Source organism: Amblyomma americanum, chromosome 2 (assembly GCF_052857255.1).
Source record: "Amblyomma americanum isolate KBUSLIRL-KWMA chromosome 2, ASM5285725v1, whole genome shotgun sequence".
Taxonomy (NCBI): domain Eukaryota; kingdom Metazoa; phylum Arthropoda; class Arachnida; order Ixodida; family Ixodidae; genus Amblyomma; species Amblyomma americanum.
Genome location: NC_135498.1, coordinates 115,099,669 through 115,122,997, shown reverse-complemented (window position 1 = coordinate 115,122,997; position 23,329 = coordinate 115,099,669). Strand labels below are relative to the sequence as shown.

Sequence of the window (23,329 nt, the reverse complement as noted above, 5' to 3'; positions counted from 1 at the left end):
AGAAAAGGTAAATGAAATAAAGGTAACGTTACTGTTTGAATGAAAACAATGACCTAGAAAATATATGAACCTTTAATTTATTGCAAGCATCCATGACTTGAACGCGTCACGTACAAATACAGCGAAAGCTCGTTATAACGAAAATTTTTTTAACGAAATAATGGATATGAAGGAGGGCTGTCTATGCATCTTGGAATCTAGGCCAATACTGGCTGTAACACAGCTACGTCTGTGAAGAATTTAGGTTATCCGTAATGGAAGCAATTAAGACCGTAAACACCAGTTGTGCGGAGTTTGCTGACGAGAATTAAATTAGTATCTGTTTTAGGGAGCTGTGAAATATGGGTAGGAATTCCTACTTGTGTTTTGACCAAAGGGAGTTTGTACAAGAAGGTTTGTACATTATGCACAGTTGAATCATGAAAGCCGAAAGCTGCATCTTTGGCCTAATCTCCTGCTACGAAGTTTTCTGATTGCAATGAAACAAGCACCTGTTTCAAGAAGCTGCGATATATATTTCGGAGCTTCTTTACACAAATCATACAGATTATGAAAATTATCATACAAATGCCATTTATTTTTGTAAAATCATTAATTTGTCATTGAGATGTCAAACAATACCAAATTGTATGACGTTTGCATTACAAAGCCTGTATGAGAGTATTGCATCATACAACTTTTTTCAGAAGGCTCTGAATATAATTTTTCTTTGTATTTAGCAGTTTCTGATGAACTTTTTTTTGTAGCGCAATCTGTATACATCAGAAAGATTTATTATACACGTATTTCCGAAAGTTCTTTTTCAATCTCAGCTCTGTCTTGTGATTTAGTCTTAAACAATTTCATCTTCAAAATGTGACTTGTGGTTTCTTTTTATATCACTTCAATTAATAGCGTTTTATTTTTCAGGGTTATTCCTTTAATCGCAATCCCCATTATATATTCCCACAAAGTTCTCTTCTGTGTACTCGCTCAAATGGTTAATATGGTGTCGTCTTTGGTCTCTCTTTTAGTTCCTTACGTAGCTCTCTACATGAAAGGGCCACGGAGGCCAGATTAAAATTTGCCTTTTTTGATTGGTGCGGATGATACAGGCGCTAATGTCACTGCAAATGGCATCATTATAACTTATGAAAGGTCAAAAATGAATTACAGGTGTCATCAAAGAGATCGCTTGCACAAAGTGTTGCCGCTAATTCGAAACGAATTTTTTGAGGCAAATTCTTCAGCCGAAGTAACATAGCCACACACTTTCAGACAGCAGACTGGGAGTTTTTTTGGACAGGACATGAGTGCTACAAGTTTGATGTGAGTGGCGCGAAAAAAAAACAAGGCACTTTTCACACCCGCTAAATATAGCTTTAGATGCAGGACAAACCGCGAGCATAGCCACAGAGCGCTACGTAACCGATTATTACAATCAAGAAAAAGGTAGCCGCAGTTGTCCGCTGTCTCTCTTTACGACAGACCGACTAATTTCTTTTGCTGCCTTATTGTGCCATGCTTATTATGTCGGTTGCTCTCTATATATTTGAAAACAAACTTTTAGTTTCTTTTCAAAGCTGATCACATTATTTCACTGACCGGGCCGTTGTCGGATATCAAACCCAGGATGCCACAGAAGTCTTCATCTTCACCTGAAAGATCGAAAAATGGAAAATTGCAGCGGACAGAAAATCGTCCGTAATGTTTGCAGGTATTCCAGATGCACAATTTAAAAGCAAGTTGAGTTGCCCATGCTTAGGTGTGAAGGTAACGCTGTCAACATGAGCGTTAAATTCGCGTCTGCTATATTACCCTATCAGTCTAAAGTTGCGCGCGTTCTCCTTTCGAATGAGGAGCTTTAGTTATTACATGGCGTTGGTGTGTTTGCATCAGTGTGCGTTAACAATACGACTGCATATCAGGCTGTTAAAGGCTGTTTAAGCTCTCCTAAATGCAGTATATAGCAGGATACGCGGGAAGCTTGCGTTTAACTGCTAAATGTCAGCAAAAAAACTCCGCAAAATATTGCTTCTTCGCAGAATTTTCTCTGAAGGTCGCTTATTTGGGCTGCTTGTCTAGGCACTCTTCTAGAAAGGTCACCTTAAAAAGTGTAGAATAATAATTGGTTTTTGGGGAAAAGAAATGCGCAGTATCTGTTTAATATATCGTTTGACACCTGAACCGCGTCGTAAGGGAAGGAATAAAGGTGAGAGTGAAAGAAGAAAGGAAGAAAGAGGTGCCGTAGTGGAGGGCTCCGGAATAATTTCGACCACGTGCACTGAGATCGCACAGCACACGGGCGCCTTTGCGTTTTGCCTCCATAAAAACGCAGCCGCGGCGGTCGGGTTCGAACCCGGGAACTCCGGATCAGTAGCCGAGCGCCCTAACCATCAGCCACTGCGGCGGGTTTAAAAAGTACAGAAGACATCCCAATTTGTGTCTGTTTATTCTTCGTTCGTTAACGCTGTAGCTATACAACATAATAGGCGACGAATACTGTTTCCTCGCTGAAATGAATAAATACCTGTATATATTCAGGTAGAAAGGTTTTGCTTTGCTTTTATTTTAAGCGCCCGTTACAGATTTTACAAGTGGCTTTTTTGAAGTCATGAGCACGTTGCGGTATGCGTCGGCAATTTTTAAAGGAAAAGGATGTGACTACAAGAACTACACAGCAGTTTGTAAAGAGAGACGCAATGGAAGTTCTGCAAGTAAGAAACAATTAGTAAGGCTTATTCTTGATACGAAGAAAAACATACCGACTTCAATGTCATCTGGAGCGGTTTTCGGTCTTGGCGTAAAGGCATCTAAATGTTTTAAAAAAGATATCAACATTATTTATGCTAATATAGTTTAAGCGCTCATGACATCACAAGGAAATTGTAATTTTGGGATAATTTTTTCATGACATCAGAATTGAGGGAACTTAGACTTCAGATAAAGGAAAACACGTGCATGCAAGAGGGTAGCTTTTGCAGCGCACACCGGTGTTGTTCAGTGATGTTGGCTTTCAGCTGCTGCTCCCAAGGCAGCGCAATAAGGGTACATAAAGGTGAATTGGAAATATTCTCTGTAGTCTGCGATGTCTGTAGCATTTAAACAATGTTTTTTAGTCGGGGCTAATCCGCTGTTCTTTAGTACCGCCTGTTTCATGCCGTTAAACCCCACGTTCCATGCGATACCTACCAGCGGCTACGGTACGGTACGGTAAAATTTCGCTACCTCTTCGTTGAAAAAATCCCGTTATGTGCGCTTTAAGACGTCTACGATTGCCCTTCAAAGGTTACGTTCAATTTGGTATAAAAGGCCTGTTTATAGACATACCTTCGACACCTACTGATGGGTTTCAAGGCTTTTCAAGGCAGTCGTTAGACATGGTTACATCAACGGATTATTCATGCCGACGTATTCCAGGACTCTATGGTTCGGCGCGGCCACTGTCTACCATGTGAACAGATTGGTGACGTTCTTTGTTAGAGTCCTGTAGTTTTGCAGTGTTATTTTGCTATTAGTTTTTCTTTCTTCGACCACAATTTCAAAGAAATGCAGTTGAGAATGTAAGCTTCACCATGGCCTGCCATCAATCTTTTCGGCGATTTTGTTACCTATTGTTCGCCACGTTCCAGGTTTTCTTTTCACATGTTGGAGTAGGTACGGATATGTGCGGTCTAGGAAAAACTGTTTGCTAAGTCTTAGTGAGCGCAATTTTTAATCACACACGCCTTTTTATCTGGCCATGGTTTAAACGTGAGGCCATTTATTTACTTCAATACACGCATAGACTCTTTGGACTGCAGCGTAGTCGGGATAGGTAGTGCTTTCGATTCACTGAGCGCGACTTGCTCCCTGGACGCAACAGGAGTTGATGTTAAGCACGCGTCCCGTCGGTATCTCATTGTGTCTGGAAAGGTGCGCAAAAATGATGTCTGGAAAGGTACGGTTAGAAACAGCGCATTAAGAAAACATAACTCCGTTATATAACACTCAAAGAAAATGTTTCTACACTTTGACAGTTGGCCTACCAAACAATAAAACTGATTTTAACAACGTGGAATAGAGGAACCAGACGGGTACAGAAAGATTGCAAATATTCAGTTCAATAGTGTTGTCTTCTACATTTCGCGAGCTGACGCACTATGTTATGGTACGACAGTCTGCATACCATTTTCAACTATGGCAGGCTTTTGTTGCAGCCTATCGAGTTTTCATACCAGCTTGAGGAGAAACGGAACTTACCCCAATTGATATCACTGTAATTGTAATCGTAGTTCTCGAAAGAGTCCCAGTTTACTGCAGTGCTGTAATTGACGACTGATCCTGAAAAAGAATTTCAAGAGCGATCATAAACCCGATGTGAGAAAGCTGGGATGGCATTGGGCAAAAAGGCAAGTTGAGCCAGCTTGTACAGGTTACATATCAAAAAGGTTAAATACCGAAGACTAGGGAAGAAAGAGAACACATGCGCTGCTACTGACAAGCGAAAGCTTTATGCGGGAACATATAAATTAATACACCGGGCAGATAAATGGAGGGGACACTGAAGCTCTGCCTTAAGGGTATGACTCCATGGATAGCATTAGTGGGTTCAAAGCCCATATATGCGGAGTTGGTCATTCGCGACTTTACATTCATAGATCTCTAGGAGTCCTCAGACGGCACCTGGGCCAGTGGTGTAGCGGTTAATCGATATGCCACTGCACTGCAGTGGCAGGTGTTGCCACTGGTGTCGCTCGTGCGACCCGGTTGCTCTCCCGAGCAGCCTCTCGGCACCAATCATTAAACTTCCACCTGCCACGGTGCTCATTTTTTTCCCGATCCGATAGTCAGGTTGTAATGACGCCACTAAACCCCATCCTGCGCGCAATAGGAAATCGCTACGGTTGAGAACATTTGAGTTGTGCATTCTATTTGATTTGTACATCTCTATTCACTCGCTTCAAGAGACAGAGAGGGAGAGACAAAGAGAGAAAGAAAGAGGAAGGCTTTGCCACGCAGCTTTCTTTATTTTCACTTATCATCTAAGCTTCCACTACATCAGTTAGATGGCAGGTGGAGTTACCAACATTTCTTCGATGCTTTTACTCTACTGACTGCATTTATTATAAGCCGAGGCTTCACATTTGCGAGTAAATTTTTCCGGAGCATGAAAGTGGACCGCAGGTGGGTTGCAGTTTTGGAAGTTCGTGGTGACTTGGGGCGGTGAGTCTGGGGCGAATTGCGCTGGTAGGCTGGTTAGCCCACGAGCCAGATATGTTATGTGCGGAGGTGTCTAGTGAGTGCTACTTCTTAAGATTTACCTAGCTTTCCCACTGTGGGTTTGAATTCGATTTCGCCGTTGCTTTTTCATTCCGCTATAGCGTGGCGTTCTTGACGGTGGAGTTGGAGTACTTTTGGAGAGATAAGCTAAATAAGTTACTGGTTGCGGGGAAGCCATTTCAAGAGAAAGCGCCCTATGGTTAGAAAGTTTAGTTTTTCTTACAGCTGTACGGAAGGCTAAGTGTGCGTTCCGGGGTTTTTTGCCCACAGATGTTAGAGCAGTATTGACAATAATTCTTTACTGTGTTTGTATCATTGTATGAACAAGAGTGTAGCAGCATTAGGCTGGATTTGGCACAGTATGGTGAAAAACAATGGAGAGGACTCTTTAGATTCGCCTCAAAGAGGACACCCAATGGCGATGCGCCTATGATTTCCAATGGCAGGTTCTTGCATCGGTGAAGCTTGTGAGTGCCAGGTTGCTGTTTGCAAGCAGCCTCTCGCGACCAGTCAATAATTTAGCAGCCATCTGCCGCGGTGGGCAGTTTTCTCAAAAACCGGTGGCCAGGTTTTAACGGCGCCGCAACGTCACGTTACCTAGAATGACGTGACAATGTCACATGGACGGCTAATTTTTTACCATGCCGTGTGCGCGAGACCGAGAGAATATTGTACACCTGGCTGGCCATAGGGTGCCCTTTCTGGGCCACCCTGTCCCGGCCGTTGAGAACGGTATTCTTAACGCTTCAGCATTAAATAAAGAATTGATTATACCTCTGTAAACCCATTAGTTTTGTACTTTTAAAATGTAATCAACGCATACTTGACATTTCTTTCAGAGTCTTTGCTTGGGTACATAATATCAGCGCATTAAACATTAGACACGGGACAAAAGAAAAATTAGAGGGGGCACTTAAGCTCCGCCTTAAGGGTATGACGTGATAGAGAAATTGATTAATTCCCTTATATGCAGGAGGTAATTCTCTTGCTTTGCATTCATAGATCCTTGAGCGCCCTCATAGCAGTCCTAGCACAGTGGTGCAGCGGTTAAGCGATGCGCCACTGCACTGTGCGACCTTCTGCGCGCAGGGCACTAGCGAATCGCTGCCCTGTGCTCACCCAAGTTGCGTTGTGCGACCAAAGTTGCTCTACCCGAACGACCAATAATTAATTTAACTGCCACCTTCTACGGAGTTTTCTCACTGTCCGGCTGGCAGGTTGCGTTTACACCACACGGTCACGTGACCTAGGTGGCCCACTTACATTCTAGGTTGCTCTCTGGGAACCACCTGAATTTTCGCTCTCAAATCTGACGCCGAATTTTCTTCTGAACGGGGCTTTTAAAGGCAATGCATAGAAACATGCACATCCTAACAACGGTGCCGACGCTCGTGTGTATTACTTTTCACCTGAGAGTCTTTCAGTGCGCAAAATTATGTGCCGAACATTTCTTGAATATTTTACAGTTGTTGCAACGCAGCAACGGGGCAACGATGTGGTAAATAATGCTATCGTTTTGAACTGCCTATGATTAGTTCAAACAGCATCGTCATTCAGAAAGAGCTGTTGAGCAGCGTATCAGGAATAGTTACTTGCTTGTTGTAGCAAAAAGGTTTCCTAGCCGAATCATTGAAACAGCCTTTGAACCTGTCTCTTTAAAAGGCGTAGTGGTATTTAACCTGTTATTTGTATGACATATCAGACACTACAATGGTTTTCTGACTTTTGGAGGGCACGCACTTGTGCTACAGCCTTTGAGTAACTCTGCATCTTAATTAGTCTGACGAAATGCGTTATACAGGGTCCGGGTTCGACTTCACAGTTGCGTGCGCTTTCGTATGATCTAGGACATTTCTCTGAGGCAATGATCATGTGCCTTGTGACTATGCCAATTTTTGTGGTGTACCCAAGATGCCATTGCCACAGTCCCGATCAATCCAGTGGCGCCATACCACGGCCGAACTGTTATAGATGGGACTTGCCATGCCTTGCGCTCTCGAGGGCTAGAGGTTTTCGTCTTCTTCCTCGCTCGAGCTCCCTGCTATCCTGGACGCCTAGCACGTCTAATTAAACCTGGTTTTGAGCGCATCGACCGTTTATCAATGACATTTGGTGGAGGTGCCGGGTGCGATCCATGTACGCTGACCTTGAGGACACTCTTGACGTCAGTTCTCAACGCGTGGCTACAACACCAGTCCACAAGGCGAGCCGCCGCATGCGAGGCCTACAACCAGAGTTCGGCCAACTCGCAAGGCCAGCAAGGGCCATGACGTCCGCTACGGCTAGCCAGACAAGTCAGCATTCCGGGAATGCCCCGCCGTTCGTCCTTCACACGCCTCGGTCGCCCCCATCATTCCACGGTGAGAGGTTTGAGGACGTCGAAGATTGCTTGGCCAGCTTTGACCGTGTGGCGGGCTTCAACGAGTGCGATGGCGAGCGCAAATTGCGGAACGTGTACTTCGCACTACAGGACTCGGCCAAGACGTGTTATGAGAATCACGAAGCTTCCTTCACTAACTGGGAGATCTTTCGCCGAGAGCTCTTAGCAACGTTCAACACCAGCGAACGAAAGGAGAAGGCTGAAATCGCCTTGCAATCAAGGTCGCAGCAGCAAACGAGAGCGTAGCCATGTTCATCGAGGACATAACGCGACTCTTCAATCGTGCCGACCCTGCTATGCCCGAGGACAAGAAGGTACACCACCTAATGCGCGGCGTCAAAGAGCAATTGTTTGCCGGACTGTTGCGTGACACGCCAAGAACGGTGGCTGATTTTGCCAAAGAGGCAACAAGAATGGAGCGTTCTCTGCAAGAACGGGGCGCGCACTACGGCCGTCAGGATAGTGTAGCAGCCGCTCACCACTCCACGCCCACGTCGTTACCCACTGAGGAGCTTCGAGAGCTTGTGAGGAGCCTGGTGCGCGAAGGACTCGAGAAACTTCGCTTTGAAGCTCCACAGGCCAGCGTCGCTGCCATACCGGACGTGGTCTGAGATTAAGTCCGGCGAGCTGTTCAGACGCCACCAGCTCCGCAGCCAGCGCCCTATGTGATGACTTACAGTCAAGCACTGCAAAGTCGTCCTGGGCCAGTGAGTCAAGCCTTTTCTCCGGTCACTCCTGTGCCTTCACTGCGGTACTCAACTGCAGCTGTACCCGTCGTACCGCAGGAGCCCCTGCCCACCATGAGCAAAGCGCGCGTTTGGCGTACGCCAAACAATAGGCCGCTCTGCTACCACTGTGGGGAGCCCGGCCACATGCTCTGCCACTGCCCTTACCGCAGAATGGGCTTAAGGGGTTTTTCACCTGACGCCCCTCGACCACGCTACGGAGAACGGCCGCGGGACATCGAGCAGTATCTGTCCGATAACGTGCAGCCAACGACCTTGCGGCGACGCCAGTCCCGTTCGCCATCCCCAAGGCGGTTTTTTTCGCCAAGCCGCCCGTATTTTTCTAGCCAGTTCAGAGGCGCGTCCCCACATCAGGAAAACTGAAGACGGCATCCCCCGGGGGTAGGGCCGCCGCTATTGGATCAAGTCAAGAGCCTCCACCCGACGATTCGCGGCTACGATCCGACCGACGACGACCTCACCCTATGACCTGAACGACAACGACGTGCTGCGACCGACTGGTGTTTGCCGAAATCCCAGTAATCGCTGATAATCGCGATGTGACCGTACTTATGGATACCGGCGCTGACTTTTTTGTAATGAGCAGTCGGCTAGCTACGGCTCTCAGAAAGGTGCTGACCCCTAGGTCTGGACCCCAGATCCGCACCGCTGGTGGCCATGTGGTTATGCCAATTGGCGTCTGCACGTCACGAATCCAGATCCGCGGTGCTACTTTCCCTGGTTGCTTTGCTGTGCTACCGGAGTGCTCCAAAGACCTGGCACTTGGTTTGGATTGCCTTCAGGAGTACGGTGCTGTCATCAACCTTCAGGAGCTGGTCGTGTCATTTTCCACTCAACCCCCTGTTGACGGCGACCCCGAGCCACGCGGGACTAAGTTACGCGTCTTTGACGACCACGTATTAATCCCGTCAAGAGCTAGCATGTTTGTTACCGTAGATTGCGACATCACTAGTACTCGTGGCCTCGCTGAAAGCAACATGTCGCTGCTCCTTGGTCGGCAAGTCTGTGTTACTTGCGGAATTGTCGAGCTGAACAATGGCCGAACCGAGCTCTTGGTAACCAATTTTGGCTGTGAACCTCACTGTTTGCCTGGCAGAACAGTTATTGCGTATTTCGAAGAACTCGGCGAATTCAAGGGGCAGCACGCTTTGTCCGAAGTCTCGGCATCAGTGGAGGCACCGACCACTCCCATAAAAACTGACGTGAACCCGAACCTCCCGTATAATCATAAACGCTGTCTCGAAAGCGTTATCCAGTCTTTCTGTGACTGCTTCGCCTCGACCTCTAAGGTTAGGCAGACACCGCTCACTAAGCACCGAATTATAGTCGACGCCAACCAGCGGCCGTTATGTCAGCTGCCTTATCGGATCTCTTCAAAGGAGCGTGATGCCTTTCGCCACCAAGTGCAAGAAATGCTCCAGGACGACGTGATACAGCCGTCGACGAGCCCGTGGGCGTCGCCTGTTGTTATAGTAGCATAGAAAGATGGAACCCTACGGTTCAGCGTTGATTGCCGACGTTTAAACAAAGTCACAAAAGAAGATGTCTATCCTCTGCCGCGCATTGATGAATCCCTGGATCGGCTGCTCCACGCCAAGTACTTCTCATCGCTAGATTTACACAGCGGCTATTGGCAAATCGAGGTGGACGAACTCGACCGGGAAAAGACCGCCTTTATTACACCGGACGGTCTGTACGAATTCCGGTGCTCCCTTTCGGCCTGTGCTCGGCTCCTGCAACCTTCCAGCGGATGATGGATACTGTTCTTGCCGATCTGAAATGGCAGTCCTGTCTCGTGTTCTTGGATGACGTTGTCATCTTCTCTGATACGTTTGATGAGCACATGAGACGCCTGCGCGCTGTGTTCGAAGCAATTCGGTCGGCCGGACTTTCCCTGAAGCCCGACAAGTGCCACTTCGGTTTCGAAGAGTTGAAGTTTTTGGGCTACATCGTGAGTGCTAAAGGGGTTAGCCCCGACCCCGATAAGACAGCCGCCGTGGCTGCTTTTCCTGTGCCCACCGATAAGCGAAGCGTTCGCCGCTTTCTGGGTCTCTGCGCCAATTATCGGCGTTTTGTGCAGAACTTCTCTCAGATCGCTGTGCCCCTCACCCGCCTCACAAAAGATTCCGAACCGTTCTTCTGGGGCCTGGAACAACAGCAAGCCTTTGAAGACCTCCGAACTCGTCTCCAAAGTACGCCCATCCTTAAACACTTAGATGAGTCAGCCGCCACTGAACTGCACACAGACGCCAGCAACATCGGCCTCGGTGCGGTCCTTGTGCAGCGGCAGTATGGTCTCGAACGCGTAATCGCATACGCGAGCCGCACCTTGTCACGATCTGAGGCAAACTATTCCACCACTGAAAAAGAATTCCTGGTCGTTGTGTGGGCAGTGACTAAATTTCGCCCGTACCTATATGGCCGCCCTTTCAGGGTCGTCAGTAACCACCCCTCGCTGTGTTGGCTGGCGAACCTCAAAGATCCCTCGGGACGGCTTGCGCGCTGGAGCCTTCGCCTTCAAGAGTTCGATGTCACCATTGTTTATAAGTGCGGTAGGAAGCACAGTGATACCGACTGTCTGTCTCGTGCTCCTATCGAGGTCAACCGACCTGATCCCGACGACGATTCTATTTTTCTCGGCGCCATCTGCACGTACGTCCTCACTCAACACCAAAGAGACGACAGTGAACTACGGCCTCTCATTGAGTATCTTGAATGAAGCGCTGCGTCACCCCCGCGAATATTCTCACGTGGACTGTCGTCATTCTTTTTGCGGGATGGCGTTCCGTATAAGAAAAACTACAACCCGACGGAAGCTGCCTATCTGCTCGTCGTACCAGCGACCTTGCGCGACGAAGTTCTGCAGGCGTGCCATGATGACCCATCTTCTGGTCACATGGGTTTCTCTCGCACTTTGGCGCGGATACGCCAAAAGTACTACTGGCCCAGGGTTGCTTCAATTGTCCAGCGTTACGTCAGAATTTGCCGCGAGTGCCAACGTCACAAGACGCCGCGGACTAAGCCAGCCGGACTACTGCAGCCTATTAATCCGCCACAAGTCCCCTTCCACCAAGTCGGCATGGACTTACTGGGCCCATTTCCGGAGTCTTCGCTGGGTAACCGCTACATTGCGGTCGCCACCGACTACCTCAGCCGGTACTGTGAAATTTAAGCTCTCCCTCGTGGTACCGCTGAGGAAATTGCGAACTTTTTCGTTCAAAATATTGTGCTTCGTCACGATGCACCCGCCATCCTTTTAATTGACAGAGGAACGGCCTTCACCTCGGCCCTTACGCAGGAGGTTATGCGCCTGAGCGCCACCAGTCACCGCAAGACAACCGCTTACCACCCTCAAACGAACGACCTCACCGAACGGCTCAACAAGACGATCGCCGACATGATTTCCATGTATGTTGACCCAGACCACCGCAACTGGGACGCCATACTCCCTTACGTCACATTTGCCTATAAAACTGCTCTACAAGAAACGACACGCTTCACTCCATTTCGTTTAGTGCATGGTCGCAAAGCCACAACCATGCTGGACGCCATGTTGCTCCCGACTAGTAGTACCTCATCTGTTATGGGTGCTGGCCAACTCGTTCGTCACGCCGAGGCCGCCCGCCAACTTGCCCGACAGCGCATCCGGCACCAGCAAGCCCTCGACGCTCGCCGCTATAACCTCCGCCACCGCGCTGTTAATTACCAGCCCGGCGAACAAGTCTGGGTTTGGAGCCCAATACGCATGCCTGGGCGCTCCGAAAAGCTTCTACGCCGATATTTTGGCCCCTACGAGGTACTCCGCCAAGTCAGTGAAGTGAACTATGAAGTTCTTCCCCAGGTTACAGTTCGCTCCTCTAGACGGCCGACCCCCGAAATCGTCCATGTCGCACGGATGAAGCCGTACCACGCCCGCTAGCACTTAAGGCCTGTCCACACCAGCCGCCGGACACATGCGCCGTCCGTTGTCTTCGTGCTTCTCATTATTGCGGCACTGAGTCGTTGCCCTTCAGAGAGGGGGAGTAATGCCATAGTCCCAATCAATCCAGTGGCGCCATACCACGGCCGAACTGTTTTAGATGGACGTGCCATGCCTTGTGCTCTCGAGGGGCTGAGTTTTCGTCTTCTTCCTCGCGTGAGCTCCGTGCTGTCCTGGACGCCTAGCACGTCTAATTAAACCTGGTTTTGAGTGCTTCGACCGTTTATCGGTGGCACTATTTTCATGAAAGATGTAGACCCCAGTGACCTTTTTACTGGCGACTTAAGATCAGCCCACGTAGACAATGGCTTCCAGTGCTCATTCATTATTGGAAGACTTGCTTATCTAAGGCGCTCCTATGTGCCACAAGCAACATGCTAGCCAACAATAAATTGTGCGCCATTCAGCAACCAGCTTGTGCAACCTCTGCGGGGCATATAATGCCACATAAAATATCAGTTGTTCACACAAAAAAGGCATCCACTGTCTGGAAGACGTTGATGTAACAAGCGTTAGCTGTTCGGTTTACTAGAAGAAGAAAGCGAAGAAGAACGCGCCTGTTGTCGAGTTACACCCCCACAAGATACGTCCCAAACTGAATTTGCTGCGTTTGGGGGTGAATGTGGGCCTAGAATTCGGCTTGCGGTGCGATACGGTCACGTTTAAACGGTTAATTGGATGTGTTTATTGTTTGTCTTTTATTTAATTGTGGTTTTATTTCTATACCACAACCAATAGGGTTTTATTTTCCTAGGAAATTCGATACACAACTGTCCCTGGATGGGTGTCCATTTTTGTCGGAGTATATATAATGGAACGAATGTATGTACGGAAGCGGGTTTAGGTGGTTGATATTTGATTTAATATCTGCTACTGGTCCTTGGACCCAAGATATTAAACTTATTTTTGGAATTTGGCGGCGTGCTAGACGCACTCTGGCACAGGTCGGCCCGGTATTGCGCTGCCTGTGGGATTACACTGCCCTCCTATCTTTCAGGTATCCTACATCAGCACGCGGCAGCGAACGTGGCTCGTCTTGAGCCAGTAGGCAGGCCCGTGCTCTTTCCTTTTCTTCCTTCCTTTAAGTAACATCAGTCGAATGTATGCACATGTAGCGGTCCCGTAACTGGACAGTTTTCCTCCCCTTATATGATATTTTTTGTTTGGAGGGAGGAAAGAGATGGGTGGGCGCAACAAATTCTAAAGGCCGCCAACTTGGATTTGTGAAACAAAAACTATGCCGCGATTTTGTCCCCTGACGTCGTACTCACATCGCTACAGCTCTATCCACCGTATTGGACTGTGACGTCATCATTGGCACGCGGCAGGTGGTTGTTTCTACAATGCTATTGTAGATGGCGCTACAAGTCTCAGTGCGAGATTTGCTGCTTTCTAGCTGCTGCCGCAGATGGCACTGTGATCTCAGGGTGGTAGCAGACACCACGAAATCTAGAAACGTGATGAGTAAGAGATAACGCTCTTAAATAATTAGAAGATGTGCACGCACTCATACAGTGTTCTGAGGAGTGGTGTCCTCACTGGTAACTGACATCTGATACAGTGCAGTGTGAATGCTGTGAGAGTGATCCACATGAGAACATTCCTTAAGTGTTACGGAGTGCAAATTTTGAAATCGTGGCTCTGCATAGTAACAAACACCCTGAATGGGGCTGGGTATAAAGTATCGCGTGTGACCTTTTAACACGACAGCGTTAAGGGCCCCGTTCGGCTGGAAATCATGAGTCTGTTTCAGCTGCTTGAGCAACAAATTCCCACAGGAGCAACCTAGGTGGCTACCAAGGTTACATGACTTCGTGACGTCATCACAAGCTGTGCACCGGATTGCGAACCAACTTCCGACTGCGGGAGGTAGCAGTTAACTTAGTGATAGTTCGAGAGACGTTGGCCAGGAAGAGCAACCTGGCTCTCACAATCCCCACCGCTGGCAGAACCTTGAATCACAGGGCAGTGGTTCAACGCTTAACCGCTGCACCACTGCCAAAGAAGTGGCACGAGGAGGCGCAGCGATCGTTGAATGCAAAGTAGAAAATGACAAATTCATAAGCATTAAGCCATTAATGGTATCGTGTCCTCCCCTTAATGCGGAGCGTGTGTCTCCTAAATTTTTGTTGTCTTGATCGTCGACAAAGATGCGACTCTTAACTTAGTGCGTTCTTTCTAATGTGTTAGTCATCCTAAAATTACATAACGTGTGTTTTAGTATGATTATTCAAGATGTATTTCTTATGCAGCTATGTTTTGGCAGGACATGATTAGGAACCAAGCGACAAAGCGAAGCAGCATCTAAAAAATCTGGATGTGCTGATCGTGGCGGTCTTGAAGGCAAGAAAAATTATATAATGACTTATAATGCGTCCTTCAACACTTCCGACTTCGTCTTTGTTTAGTAGCGTGGCTTGAGGCAGCCCGATAATCAAAACTACCATTGGTCAACTGGTTCTATAAAAAACACAGCTAATTTACCAATTCATCTGTAAGGCGTTTTCACGTTGAGGATCACTTAATCTATAAGAATAATTCACCTTTATTACCAATTCACCTATAGAATTAATTCTTCAATAAAACCAGTTCACCTTCTGGAAGAACACGCCTTGGGGTGTGAATACCGCTATAGGCTATAAATTTTATTGTAATTCTCGCCACGGCAGCATTCACACAAAATTTAGGCGGCCATTGTCGAGAAACTGTGGCTAGGCTGAGCCTGAACATGAATCCGAACCCGACGTCCAGCTCATAGCAGAACTTGTCCTAAAACTTCTGAACATTTCCTTACCATTGCTGGTGAAAAAAATGGCTGTGGTTTAGCTCTGGTTAACCTGGAGTGACGCGATAACTACATCTGGCCGAGTGGAACTTGCTCAGTCTAATTGCAAAACCAGTCTTTCGCCGCTCTGTTTCTCTGGGCGTTCCTTCTTAATCCTCGTCCCACTTGACACGGCGCATGCGCACAGCTGTTGCAGCCTTTGCGCGCCGCGCCGCCGGTAGCGGCAGTTGCTTCGCACCACGTGACCAACCACGGGACCAACGGCGCCGCCATGGAGCTCAAGTAGGGGAACTGTAGGGGACACTTAGCTCCCCGTTAAGGGTATTACGCCGCAGCGTTAAAGATGGCTCGTGGTTTATCATTGCTATGCATGAAATATTGCACGGAAGCATAGTTTTTCGCAGATGGGCAGCGTAAAGTACCTGAACACGCCATTCAGGTGTCCACTGACGCAAAGAGCCACTTACGCGCGTCTTCAACTTTTTTATCTTCAATGCCGATTTACTTAATGTACGCCGGCGGCCTGTGCTCCAGCGCCGGGTTCCTGCAGCAATGTTGTCCACTCCAATGCGTATTGCTCTAGTGCCGTGTACATTTATCTTTCTTCTTTTCACTTCACTCAAGCTCATAAACATCGCAAACCCATATCTCACTTAGTACTAACCCAATGGCGCGGTGGGCGGTGCGCCAATGGTTTCGATGGCGGTATTACCAGCGGTGGTTCTTGTGCGGCACAGGTTGCAGTTTCTCGCGACCTGACAATAACTGCCACATATTGCGGTGGTCAGTTTGGTCACAATCTGGTGGGCAGATTGTGATGCCACCACAAGGTCACGTGAGCCAGGAGGCCCTTCTAGCTTACGGAAGCGGGTGATTACTGCGACCAGCCTAGCTGAGCGACTTCAAATCGCTTCCGCCGACGTCGGAGATTTTTTTATTTTTCGATAAACCTACTAAAGCTCTCGGGTTAAAACAAGACAACGGGGCGAGTGCTGCAATGCGTCATGGGGTTGCGCAGGGTTCGAAACAAGTAGGGTGTTCCCGCGTGAGTGGCGGAGATAACAAGGGCAACTCGCAAGCGGAAAGGGGGCTTTGGCGGGGACGTTATGCTCGCTGCTTGACACTAGTGATCGCTGATTTACAGCAGCCCGTTTTGCTTTTGCCAGATTATGTGGTCCAAGACTGCTGTTCGGCTCTCAGTGCGTGGGGGTTGCATTGTTTTGTGTCGCACTGCTCTGTTTTTCTGTTTTATTCTGAACTTTGAGAAGTCGCTTTTACTTCTTCCAGAGACTGAATATTTGCCAGGTTAGTGAAGGCTCAGGAACCCGGTCAATATAAAGGTGATGTCTTGAGCCCCGTACGGCACTCCGACGAGCACGGATGCAAATGGCGTATATCCATTTTTCAACGTCTTTTCCACTCTTCGATCGTTGCTGTTTTCTTCTATGTTGTAGTGAAATGGAAATTATGTTAAACGCGCATGACCTATTTACAAATAATTCTGAAAGCGACGCAAAAGAAATCTAAAAACCTAAAGAAAACAACTAGAACTGGGCACCACCAGGGTGTAAAGGTTGCACTCCTTACAAAGGGGGAGTGCGTCTCCGCTTCAATTTGTCAAGTCATGCAGGTCAGTGAGTGAAAAAGTTAATTGGCTAAAATTAGATTTTGTCGAAGCAAAACCAACAGATTCTGAGCGTCGCGTCATAATTCGAGTTTTCCATTAACTGTATAAGCCAATAGAATCAAAGTTATAAAGAGGTTCATAAATTACCATAAAGTGTCAAACTGTGAGAAACCAAATTGACCTGCTTCTAAAAGGTCGACTGTAATACATTCCAGAACAAAACAGCTGCTTTAGATTTCTAGAAGCTACGTTTAATTGCTTTGTAGCAACGCCGACTACACGAAAATGCGCTTTTTCTGAAGCCGTCTTCGCGCGAAATGTTTCCGCATTGCTGCTTCTAGAAGAAACTAGTAGTTGGAGTAGTGTTTTACTGAGAATAAAAATTTGTTGGAGGCATTAGATACCTGTTAACAGTGGGTTAAGCAAAATCCGTTTGTGACTCATTGTAGTAATTTGAATTTGAGTGGTGACGTCACATTGCGCATGCGAAGTTGTTGCTTGGCGGCGGATCACACCACCCGCCACAGTGGGCAGTTTTCTCACAGTCCAGTTGGCAGGTTGTGGCCACGTGACAAGGTCACGTGACCTAGCATGTAATAGACGGACACCGCGAGGTGACGTGACTAGACCTAGGATGTAACAGACGGAAATGATCACGTGACCTAGGATGTCACGAACGGACACCGCGAGGTCACTTGACCGGACGGACGGTCACCACGAGTATGAGCATTTGAAAGCCTTCGCCTTAATAATGAAAAAGGACGGAAATAATTTCTGCGAGCCCCGGCATCAGCCATCGCTACGGGAAGCACCTGAGCTGGGGCAGCTGAAGTAGAGGGATAGCCGGCAGACAGGTGAAATGAAATGAAACAGGTGAGGGGACATCCAGATATTATAGGGGGGAGGGACCTACTCTGTAAAAGTATTCTATTTACAGAATAACGTTCGCGAGGAAAGTTCTCATTATTAACGAAAAAAAAATTGCAAAAGCTAAGGTGCATCTTGCCCCACAGTCTCAGGTACATTGAACCGTGAATGTGCGCAGGGAATAGCATTAAAGTAATGTCTTCAGATAAACTTTTGCGCGACAACGAAAAAAAAAGCTTAATTTCATATGGACTTCGAGAACGCGTACAGCAAAGTACATCTTCTTCATAAGCACCCTAAAAAATCGTAGGGGACATATGAGCTCCATGTTAAAGGTATTACGCGCTAGTGTAACGGTCTAAATCTTCTATATGCTGAAGGTCATTCTCTACTTTACAATCACTGATCGCTGGGAGTATTGATACCGCTGCTGCCGCAGTGATGAGGCGGTTAAGCGATGCGCCAGTGCATTACAATGGCAGGTGCTCCCAGTTGTGGGCCTTGTGCGGTGTAGATTGCTCTTCCCGAGCGACCAATAATTATTTAACTGCCACATTTCATGGGCGGCAGTTTACTCAGTATCCAATGGCCATGTTGGGTTGATGCCGCAAGGTTACGTCAGCTATAGGTGGCTCACCTGCCTCCTAGGTTGCTTTCTGGGCAGCACCCACTAGAGTAATGCTCCTGGTTCTTCGCTCACAACACCGCCGCTTGCGACTCCAACGCTGACAGTACATTTTTTGGGGAACGAGGCCTTTATCGCTATCGAACTGCAATAGAGTGACTAAGGCTACAGGACGCAATAGGTGTGGACAAAGCGTTACCTAAATTTCTCTGTAAGAATGCGCGAACTATATGGAGGAAAGTGTTCCATAAAAAAGGAAGTAAGAATGGATCTGCCAAACTTAACGATGGACTAAACCAAGCCTGCCGTTCCTGACAGGTCGAAGTGTGTATTCACTGTTAATGCGTTTAAGCGTTGAACCCTACACAAGAACCCTGTTTCGTTAAAATATGTCTCCTCCTCCACCCACAGAAGAAACGCTAACACTCTGCGACAGCGGTAAATGCAAAGCCTGGCTTAATGAATAATCGCCAAGACTAGAAAAAAGCGGATGCCAGAAACGTATTAACAAATCGTGTGGCACAAATATCTTAGCCTGGCACTGCAGATTACACATGTGATAGTTATGTTAGTTTTCACTAAGGTTGTGCGAACTTAAAGTGACTCCGAGGTATTTGCACAGCGACACTCCCACAAAGCTCAGCATATTTACATGGTGAACACTTTCTCACACACCAAACTATGCACCACAACTCTCTGAACGGTTCATCTAGGCGCCAAAAAGAGCCACACTGTTAAGTCAAAGGAACAACTTTATCCTTGCAAGGCATGCCTTAGTAGAAGCACTGCAGGCAATCTGCATAAGCAAGTACTTTGAGTTCGTCATTCGGGACACGAAAACCTCGCATGCAATTACTCTGCAGAATGTTCATGCATAGCGTCTGTAAGTAAAGTGCAACAGAAGTGGCTTCGAGAGACATTTTTAGAGAGGAAAAAATGAACGCAAGTGCTAAAAATTTCTAGGTGCCATTTAAGATCCGCCCTAAGAGTGTGACGCGATAGCGTTAATATCTTAGATCGTTAGGAGTCCTCAGAAAGCTCCTGACGCAGTGGTGCTATGATTATTGAGGTTAAGTGATGCTCCACTGCCCTGAGATGGCAGGTGCTACCACCGCTTGGGCTAGTGAGGCCGAGGTTGCCCTCCGGGAGCCACCTCACGTGACCGAAGATTAATTTAATTGCCACCTGCCGCGGTGGGCAGTTTACTCAAAACCTGGTAAGCAGGTGGTGATGACTTCACAGAGTAATGTGACCTAGCTGACCCAAGTAGGTTGCAGATGGGCCATGCTTAAGATTTCTTACAGGATGCAGAGGAACGACGTATTTGAAGAAAAATTCGTCCTTGTCCAGGCCTCGAACGCAGCACCATTGCATCACCAAAGCAGTCGCTCTACCAGCTGAGCTAACCGCGACGGCTAGCACATGATAGCGCCAGAGAGGACTGATCAACAACTAGAAGTTGGAACTGTGTAATGATGTTGGTAATGATGATGGTAATGTTGGCGTCGAACCCAAGACAAGGAGAATTTTTTCTTCAATAACGGAATTTCTGTGACAGCTGAATAGCTTTACTTTGTAGCCATAGAGTTACGCTTGGATGGATACTAATGAGTAATTACTTTCTTGTTACAAATCTTCTCTACCTTGGAGGATTCTGCAAAACAGAGCCAACATCCTTCCTACTCCGAGTTATGTATCAGTACTTTCTCCCACTACCATGTGGTAGCCGTCTCGGTTAGTACAGTTGGTAGAGCGACTGTAACAATGAGGCAGTGGGCCTGGACTAGGATGACTTCATTTTAAAGCGCTAAGTTTCAGTGAAAGCTGTAGCTTTATGTTGTAGGCATATGGCTGCGCTTGTGTGGATGCTAATGAGTAATCTATCCCGTATTACTCTTTTGGTACTAAGCGAGCCCAAGGGAGCATAGAAAATTTCCTTGTCCGTCTAGCAACCGCCCAACTCAAAAACCCAGGAACTGCTGTACACGCCGCTTAAATCAACGAGTGTGCGCTAGCATGAATCAGTCATCCTTGAGATCAAAGTAAGAATACTGTTCCGTGTCTTCGATGCGTTTAAGGGGGAGGACCGACGTGGTAAAGACTATTAATATGCTGTGCGTGCTTGTATTTGATGCCACGGTAGTTCTAGGTTCCCGTTGAACGCACCTGATCGTTAACTACATTCCTCCCGGCGAATTGTAAAGAACAACAGTCCGGACTGTTATTGATCTGCATGTTGTTCTGCAGCCCAATATATTTTCGTGTATTTTGTTATAGAAGTCCAGTCTTCAGAACTTTGGATTCAATGAGAACAGAATCTAGAGTGATATTGTATATCTGAGCGGCCGCTGTAAACGGAGTACAAAATATTACTATTCTATCTTCGAAGCAGTAGAAAAATATTTTCTGGCTTCTTTTCCTAACGGGTTTGTGCTCCCTTCAGTTTTCATGCTGTGTACTCACAATCTACTATCAGGATTTCTATCTTTTTTATCACTAAGGTTACCCAAAAATATAAGTATTTTCCTTTGCTATTTTTCCTTCGTTTGTTTGTAAGTTTCTCTGTGTTCCCATGAAAAACACAAATTAGAAACAACTGTCCCCACCGACAACTGGGCAAGATTGTAATCGTAGAACTGCTGGTCTGATGAATTTTTTAAACAGTTGGTAAAGCTGCGTCACAGGAACACTGAGAAATGAACACAGACAACACGGTACCGCTACCATCGCTGACTCGCAATTGATATTTTAATCGGAAGGAAACTAACCTCATGAACTAACCTCAGGTATGATAAAATTAACCTGTGCAATTGCTCCAATACAACAAAGGCTGCTTTCGCCGCCTCTGAAGATGAGGGAAGGCTCAGCTGCGCACAAGTCTTTGTGTTGCAGATGGAAAAGAAAAACGCTGTAGCAACTAGTGTGACACCATGCTGCTGCCATTTTAAATTTTGTTTTTAAACTATCAGTTGGCATGCTACTCTCCACTTGGTAGTGATAACCTGCTCCTTTTTTGCCGAAAGCTAGTCTGCTATTATATTGAGATTGTCATTAGTGCAATGAACTTTTTCGCGAATGTAGATCTCCCTACAAGTGTGCAAAATCACGCGATTTCATTGATCCCTACAAGGACACACTTTATGAAAGTCGTGGCATGCAGCTTCACACAGTCTGCAGGACTCTTCGTTGACTTCACGACTTTGGAGCTGAATTTGTGCAGCTTTTGTAATTGTCACTGTAATAAAATATGATAATTACGCAAATGGCGCCAAATGCGACGCCTTACGTGCAAACTTACCGAATGTGGTGACTGAGAAACACAGGATAAGGACAGCAGCAGCCTCAAAGCTGTGTGCCTTGAAAGGCGTCATTACCAAGACAGCGATTCTCTCCACAACTGTTGATGTGCCTCTGGTGCCTTTGTTAACCCTGCGCAAAAAAAAAATCCCGTACGCTAATTTAGTGGCTAAGTTGGTTATGGCAACACTAATGTGGATGTGCATGCGCCAGTACAACCATACTAGATGTTTATCCCAAAGCGCAAAACTAGCTCGGCGAGACGTAGGCCTTACATAGGCAAGCCGACCAGAATTGCATGGGCCGACCTTGCTGCAATACCGTGGGCCGACGTTGAGGATTGACATCGGCCTCCCAGAGGCCGACTTCCTCTGCCTTACGCGCCTTGCCGACTTCCCGACGCAGGGCTGAGCAGGTAGATGTTTATCCCAAGGCGCAAAACGAGCTCGGCGTGACGTAGGCCTTACATAGGCAGGCCGACCAGAACTGCACGGGCCGACCTTGCTGCAACACCATGGGCCGACGTTGGGAATTGACATCGGCCTCCCAGAGGCGGACTTCCCCTGCCTGACGCGCCTTGCCGACTTCCCAACGCAGGGCTGAGCAGGAGCCTATACACAACCGGGACCGAATAATAACTGAGAAGTGGCTAGATATCATGCGCCAATGCCAGTTCAAATAGGATTCAATCACTTTGAGACCTCTGTCCAGCTGGGAGCCACTGGAAGTGGGTGTGTAGCAAGTCAATAATATTCATCGAGTATCTGCGACTTGCTTCAGTGCATAAGAGCTGCAAAAACGCAGGGCGAACGGCTACGAAACTACAAAATGTTATATTGCATAGAATACATCACTGTTATGGATTTCTTTTATTTATGCACGTACTAAAATCATAATGGTAATAATATTTCACTCCAGCATTTCGTTTACTCTGCAAGAGTTTCAAGTGCGATTTTTGATACTACTCAATAAGCATTGGACTTCCTTCGGACACGAGCAACGAAAGCCATACAGAACAAGGTGAAGGAGCAGGCACAGACGTGAACGCGTCAACCTATTTTATATCTTGTTATGAACCTTGTTGATATTTTGTTATCAGAAATTACGTTATATATAGAGAAACCTAGTAAAACCACCGAAAGGCCGCGCCAAAAATGTTTTACACACTGCACGCTGTTGAGGCAATATGGCAATGCTCTTCCGCAAATTAAATACAGCGGGAAAGCTGGCACAGCAGTGTCCACATTTTTAATATTCAATGCTTGTGAAAGCTTTGGGGTCAGCAGCTGTATGCAGCTTCTGATCGCACGCCTAGGTGACCATTAATCCTTTTCTTTTGCTGTATCACTGATATTTTAATCTAGTTTTAATGTCTGCCTTCTCTACAACACCAGTTATGCCACAGGATAAAGTAATAGCATACATCTCAACAAATTTCAAAAGGTAATGGTAGTGGTGCTGCTTGCCAGATTGCGTGATGATAACCCTCTCTAGTCCACACACTGTTAGGCAAGCCCTTGTGGAGCGTAAAATAGTGGTCTAACTATTTCCCTTTAGCCTCTTTCTTTTTAAAAACAGCGTGGCGGCTTCAACATATGGACTCACTTCGTTGTTTCCTTCATGTGTTCGTTCCTGATGGTCTGCCCTTGTTGGTTCACTGAGATTTCTGAGCACCTTTGCCGCTGTGAAAAAAGCACCAGTACGAATATACTCAGCCACTGGAGGAATCTGGTAAAATGAGTCACATTCTGAGAGTTAAATGTAAAAGTAAGATGAACGAGA

At 47.0% G+C, this 23,329-nt stretch overlaps 1 long non-coding RNA gene across 1 annotated transcript; it reads right to left on the bottom strand.

Moving 5' to 3' along the window:
* Window positions 1-1,560: 1,560 nt before the first annotated feature.
* Window positions 1,561-21,657, bottom strand: LOC144118992 (uncharacterized). The gene is made up of 4 exons (XR_013312214.1): window positions 21,549-21,657; window positions 4,222-4,302; window positions 2,745-2,792; window positions 1,561-1,637 (listed from the first exon to the last, which is right to left on the bottom strand). It is a non-coding gene; the product is annotated as an uncharacterized LOC144118992 (long non-coding RNA).
* Between the last annotated feature and the right edge of the window lie 1,672 nt (window positions 21,658-23,329).